Source organism: Crocuta crocuta, unplaced genomic scaffold (assembly GCF_008692635.1).
Source record: "Crocuta crocuta isolate KB4526 unplaced genomic scaffold, BGI_CrCroc_1.0 scaffold382, whole genome shotgun sequence".
NCBI lineage: Eukaryota > Metazoa > Chordata > Mammalia > Carnivora > Hyaenidae > Crocuta > Crocuta crocuta.
This window is the reverse complement of record NW_027531873.1, coordinates 4,801,152-4,807,522: the sequence shown is the minus strand read 5'-3', so window position 1 is coordinate 4,807,522 and position 6,371 is coordinate 4,801,152. Positions and strand designations below refer to the sequence as shown.

At 35.5% G+C, this 6,371-nt stretch overlaps 1 non-coding gene across 1 annotated transcript; it reads right to left on the bottom strand.

Annotated features, from left to right (window-relative positions):
• Nucleotides 1-713: 713 nt before the first annotated feature.
• LOC144238966 (U6 spliceosomal RNA) lies at nt 714-820 on the bottom strand. Its single transcript, XR_013337271.1, has one exon. It is a non-coding gene; the product is annotated as a U6 spliceosomal RNA (small nuclear RNA).
• Nucleotides 821-6,371: the final 5,551 nt, after the last annotated feature.

The following is a 6,371-nucleotide window of genomic DNA, read 5'->3' as shown; positions in this document are numbered from 1 at the left end:
GAAAAATTATCTTCTGGAGAGAAAACAGCCATGAAGCTTCAATTACTGTGAACCAAAGTATACAAGAACATGTGAGGATGCGTGGGTGGGCACATGCACACACGCGCACACACCCCTCATACACAAAGTAGACTATTTGAAAAGATAAATGAAAATATTTATGGAAGTTATCTTTAAGAGATTATGTGTAATTTTAATAAGATACTTATCTTTGTTTTAAAATTTTCTAAAACACGGTGGGCTGGGTGGTTCAGTCGGTTAAGAATCCAACTCTTGATTTTGGCTCAGGTCATGATCTCGTGGTTTGTGAATTAGAACCCCCCACATCAGGCTCTCTGCTGTCACTGCAGAGCCTGCTTCAGATCCTCTGTCTCCCTCTCCCTCTCCTTCTCCACCCCTTCCACACTCACACTCTCCTCTCAAAAATAAATAAATACATAAATAACCCAAAACTTTCAAAAACACATGTATCATTCTTAAAAAATAAGTTATTAGTCAATTTACTAATTAACATATAATAAAGGTAGGAGTCATTTGAGTATTTCAGCTATTCCTTAAGCAAATGGACACTACCACTTGGACCAGTAAATATAACATTGTACTACACAGTAGAATCATCTAGGAGCTTCAAAAAAAATCTCATTATCCAGGCTGCACTCTATGACAATAAAATGAGAAGCTCTGAAAATGAGAACTAGACACAAGTATTTTTTTTCTTTTTATAATGCTTCATGAATTTGCATGCCATCCTTGCACAGGGGCCATGTCAATCTTCTCTGTACCACTCCAATTTTAGTATATGTGCTGCTGAAGTGAGCACTAGACATAAGTATTTTTAACATAATCCCACCCAGTGAGTCCATTGTTCAGCCAAATCTGAAAACCAGTGATATAAAAAACAGACATGTTATATATAAATCCAAGGATTCTGAATTCTGGAAAAATGACATAAAGATGCAACTGTCTAGTAATAAGTGTCTAGTGATGGTATTCTTTAAAAAAATTTTTTAATGTTTTATTTATTTCTGAGAGATAGAGATAGAGAGACAGCATGAGCAGGGGAAGGTCAGAGAGAGAGGGAGACACAGGCTCCAGGCTCCGAGCAAGCTGTCAGCACAGAGCCTGATGCGGGGCTTGAACCCACAAACCATGAGATCATGACCTGAGCCGAAGTCAGAAGCTTAACCAACTGAGCCACCCAGGCACCCCTAGTGATGGTATTCTTAATCAAACTCTTTCTGTGACCTTATCATGGCAGACTTCAAAATAGCCCATCCTTGGGGCGCCTGGGTGGCTTAGTCGGTTAAGCGTCCGACTTTCGCTAAGGTCATGATCTCGCGGTTCGTGGGTTCGAGCCCCGCGTCGGGCTCTGTGCTGACTGCCAGCTCAGAACCTGGAGCCTGTTTCAGTCTGTGACTCCCTCTCTCTCTGACCCTCCCCTGCTCACGCTGTCTCTCTCTCTCTGTCTCCTAGAAACAAATAAAACATTTAAAAAAAATAGCCCATCCTTCCTGGATTCATCCCCATTTTCACATCTGGCTCACCAAGACTTCTGTCAATTCTGTGAACTCCTTGATATTCTTCTTATAAATTCGTTTATGACATACGATGCTCAGTTATTTAAAGCCTATACCCCTAAATGCTATATTCTTAAAGTATGATTAATGTAGTAAATTGAACTAGACAAAAAAGAGAAATTAAACCTTTAAATAGGTAAAATTAAACTGTATGTTTTTAAAGTAAAAATTTGGACCGCTACTATCTATAATTATTAGTATGATATATAACAGTATGTTTTACAAGTATTTTCTCACTTATAATCCTACCTATATCATTAAGTAATTACTATAGCTATATTCATGCCACAAATGACTATTAATGGATAATGCTTATTTATGGATATGGGTTGTTTTGATGATGAAAAGAATGTAGGGGAAAATGGAAGTAACTTAGAAGTGATTACAAACTGGTAGAGTCTTTGGCTACATAAAGTTTTGTAAATGCATATTCCTTTGACCTGGTTTTGGTATAGTATTTCAATCATGGTGTTGTGTTTGCTTGTTAATAAAACACCCTAAGGTTCATTAAGTTTCTCTTATCTATGACTAAATGAATAAGAAGCATAAACCTCTACATATGTGGTAAAAGAATATTATCTGTTTCAGCCTGACTAATAAATTAATCATCCCATCATACAACCAAGGAATGAAGTTCATGTGATATAAATGGTGGGATGATACAAAATCTTAAAATCAGGATCTGATTTTGACACATCTTTACATTCTTCATGACACCTACATATTAGAGACTTTTTTTCATTTAAAAAAAATTTACTGACATTTCAAGCCAGTAGACTCAAAGTTTATCTATGTATTTATTATTTCAAGATGTATTTAATAGAAACTAGCTCTATTTAGAAGAGGAGACACAAAATCAAAAGTAATGATCTTTTCCCTTGAAGGGTATTCTCCAAAATGAATTTGAGTACAAATATTGAAAAAGAAGTAGAAATAGTGTTAGTCTATTTCAGGTGATTATTAAGTTAGATAATAAATAACTCTCTTCTTACTTCTATTGTTCAAGTAAGAAAACTATCAAATTTCCATCTCCATTTCTGATCTTTCCCCTAAATCTCAAAATCTTATATCCAACTGTTTAACTGGCATGTTCATGTGTATGTTTACACCTAACATCAACAAAACCAAACTACTGTTTGGTTAAGTTTCTGAACTTAAACCTGCTTTATCCCATACTTCCATAGGTCAGTAAGTGGCAATTTCATTCTTCTACAGGCACAGCCAAAGTAGCTTGGAATTATGCTTACCTCTTTTTTTTTTTTTTTTGAGAGAGAGAGAGAGTATGAGTTGGGGTGGGGGATCAGAGAGAGAGACACACACACAGAATACGAAGCAGGCTCCAGACTCCAAGCTGTCAGCACAGAGCCTGACATGGGGTTTGAACCCACAAGCAGTGAGATCATGACCTGAGCCAAAGTCAGACACACAACCCACTGAGCCACCCAGGTGTCCCAACTTACCTCATTTTTTAAATCTTTATTGATTACCTCAGACCAAAGTTTATCAGCCAAACCTGTCAGCTTGATTTTCCAAATTCATGTAAAATCTGATCCGTTTCGTCACCACCCTCATGGCTACTACCTTAGCAATATATGACAAGCCCACAGCTAACATTATTTTTAACAATGAAAAGTTGTAATCTTTTTTTAAATAAAAAAAAATTTTAGGACTACAACATGTCAGGTATGCCCACTGTTACTACTCCTATTCAACATAATACTGAAAGTCCTACATAGACCAATTAGGCAACATAAAGAAATAAAAGGCATCCAAATTAAGACAAGAAATATACTGTATTTGTGGATGACATGATATTACATTAAAAAAGAAATCCTGCAGTCTCAACCATAGAACTGTTAAAACTAATGAACAAATTCAGTAAAGTTGTATATAAAATCAACATACAAAAATCCATTGCACTTCCAAGCATAAACAACAAAATATGTGAAAAGAAATTAACAAAATAGCCTCATTCAAAATAGCATCAAAACTGGGGCGCCTGGGTGGCTTAGTCGGTTAAGCGTCCGACTTTCGCTTAGGTCATGATCTCGCGGTTCGTGGGTTCGGGCCCCGCGTCGGGCTCTGTGCTGACTGCCAGCTCACAGCCTGGAGCCTGTTTCAGAGTCTGTGACTCCCTCTCTCTCTGACCCTCCCCTGCTCATGCTGTCTCTCTCTCTCTCCTAGAAATAAATAAAAATACTAAAAAACAAAAACAAAATAGCATCAAAACTATACAATACTTAGGAATGAACTTAAACAGGGAGACAAATGATGTCTCCACTAAAAACTTTGACTCTGATGAGGGAAACTAAGCAAGATGCAAACAAATATAAAGATATTCTATGTCCATGAATCAGAAGAATGAATATTGTTAAAATGTCCACACTACCCAGAGCTATCTATAGATTTAATGCAATCATTAACAAAATTCCAACAGATTTCAAACTAAAGTACAAACCTATAACAATCAAAACAATATGATAGTGGCATAAAAATAGACACGTAAAACAGAACAGAGAGTCCAGAAATAAAATCCTGCATATCTAGTCATCTAATATTTGGTAAGAGAGCCAAGAATCCTCAATGGGGAACAGAAAGTCTCCTCAACAAATGTTGGAGAAACTAGATAAGAGCATGCAGAAAACTGAAATTGGACTTTAATCTTAAGTAAGTCACAAAAATTAACTTGAAATGGATTAAAGACTTAAATGTAAGATCTGAAAATGTAAAACTCTGAGTAGAGAACAATAGGAAAAACTCCTTGTCACAGTTATGGCAATGATTTTTTAGATATGACCCAAAAGCACAAGCAACAAATTAAACAAACAAACAAACAAACAAAGCTACATCAAACTAAAAAGGTTCTGCTCAGCAAAGGAAAGCATCAACAAAATGCAAGGACAACCTACAGAAAGGGAGAAAACATTTGCAAACCATATATTTGATAAGGGGTTAATATCCAAAACACATAAAGAACTTATGCAAAAACAAGCAATCTGATTAAAAATGGGCAGAGGAAATGAACAGACATACAAATAGCCAATAGTCAACATCATTAATCCTCAGTTAAATCCAAATGAAAACAAGGAGATGTCACCTCATAGCTATTCAAATGGCTATCATCAAGAAGAAAATAAATAACATGGGGCGCCTGGGTGGCTTAGTCGGTTAAGCGTCCGACTTTCCCTTAGGTCATGATCTCGCGATTCGTGGGTTCGAGCCCCGCGTCGGGCTCTGTGCTGACTGCCAGCTCAGAGCCTGGAGCTTGTTTCAGTCTGTGTCTCCCTTTCTCTCTGACCCTCCCTGCTCACGCTGTCTCTCTCTCTCTCTCCTAGAAATAAATAAAACATATTTTTTTTTTAAAAAAAGAAGAAAATAAATAACAAATATAGGCAAGGATATGGAGAAAAGGAACTATTGTGCATTGTTGATAATGTAAATTAGAATAACCACTATTGAAAACAGATTAGAGGTTCCTCAAAAAATTAAAACTAGAACTACCTTATGATCCAGCAATCCCACTTCTGGGTATACAACCAAAGGAAATTGAAAACAGGATATCAAAGGGACATCTGCACTCCCATGATTATTGCAAGATTATTCACAATAGCCAATATATAGAAACAATATAAGTGTCTGTCAATGAAAGAATATATAAAGAAATTATGTGTGTGTATTTGTATTAATGATGGATTATATATCATTCTGTATATCATTTCATATAATGTAATATATATATTACATTATATATATTATATAACACACATATATATAACATATATACCATATAACAGTACGATTCTATGTACTTGGATATTGCTAACATTTTAAATGTTCTCACCACAAAATAGAAATAGTAATTATATGACTTGATGGAGATGTTAGATAACACTGTAGTGGTAATCATACTGCAGTATATAAGTATATCAAATCAAACATAGCACATATTTTTTTTGAGAGAGAGAGTGTGTGTACAAGTGGGGGAGAGGGGCAGAGGGAGGGAGAGAGAAAGAAAGAGACAAAGACAGAGACAGAGACAGAGAGAGAGAGAGAGAGAGAGAGAGAGAGAGTCTTAAGCAAGCTGCATGCTCAGTGTTGAGCCTAATGTGGGGCTGGATCCTAGGGCTCTGGGATCATGACCTGAGCCAAATCAAGAGTCAGAGGGTCAACTGACTGAGCCACCCAGGTGTCTCAAACAGAAACACTTTAAAGTTGTTTTACACATTAAAGTTATATGTTATATACCAATTACATCTCAGCAAAGCTTGGAAAAACAAAACAAATTCAGGTTGGCATCAGACTTTTCAACATTAACACACACAGCAAGGCAACAGTGGAGGATCGTTTTTGAGAAACTGAAAGAAAGACATGAGACAATTGTGTTATACTCAAATAATTATGTTAATGAAAATTATATATTTTAGAATATACAGAATATAGCAAAAGACGTACTCAGATGAACTGCAAAACCTTAAAAAGTTATATCAGTAAGAATGAGAAAATTAAACATCCAATAAGAACATACAAACCAAAGACAAGCATTATAAAGACATATTAATAATAGAAGTTAACATGTTAGGTAACAGAATAGTAATATGATGAACAAATAAATTAAAAGTTGTTTCTCTGGGAAATAATTTAAGAGAAAAAAAGAACAGGAAAAAATTGACATCAAAAATGACTGTTGACATTAATTTCTTTAAAAACGTAAAGGGAATAAAGAATTTTTTCTGTGTCTTTTTATGAGGAAAACAGTTATTAACAGTTGAAAAGAGAATCTTTAAAAAAAACAGA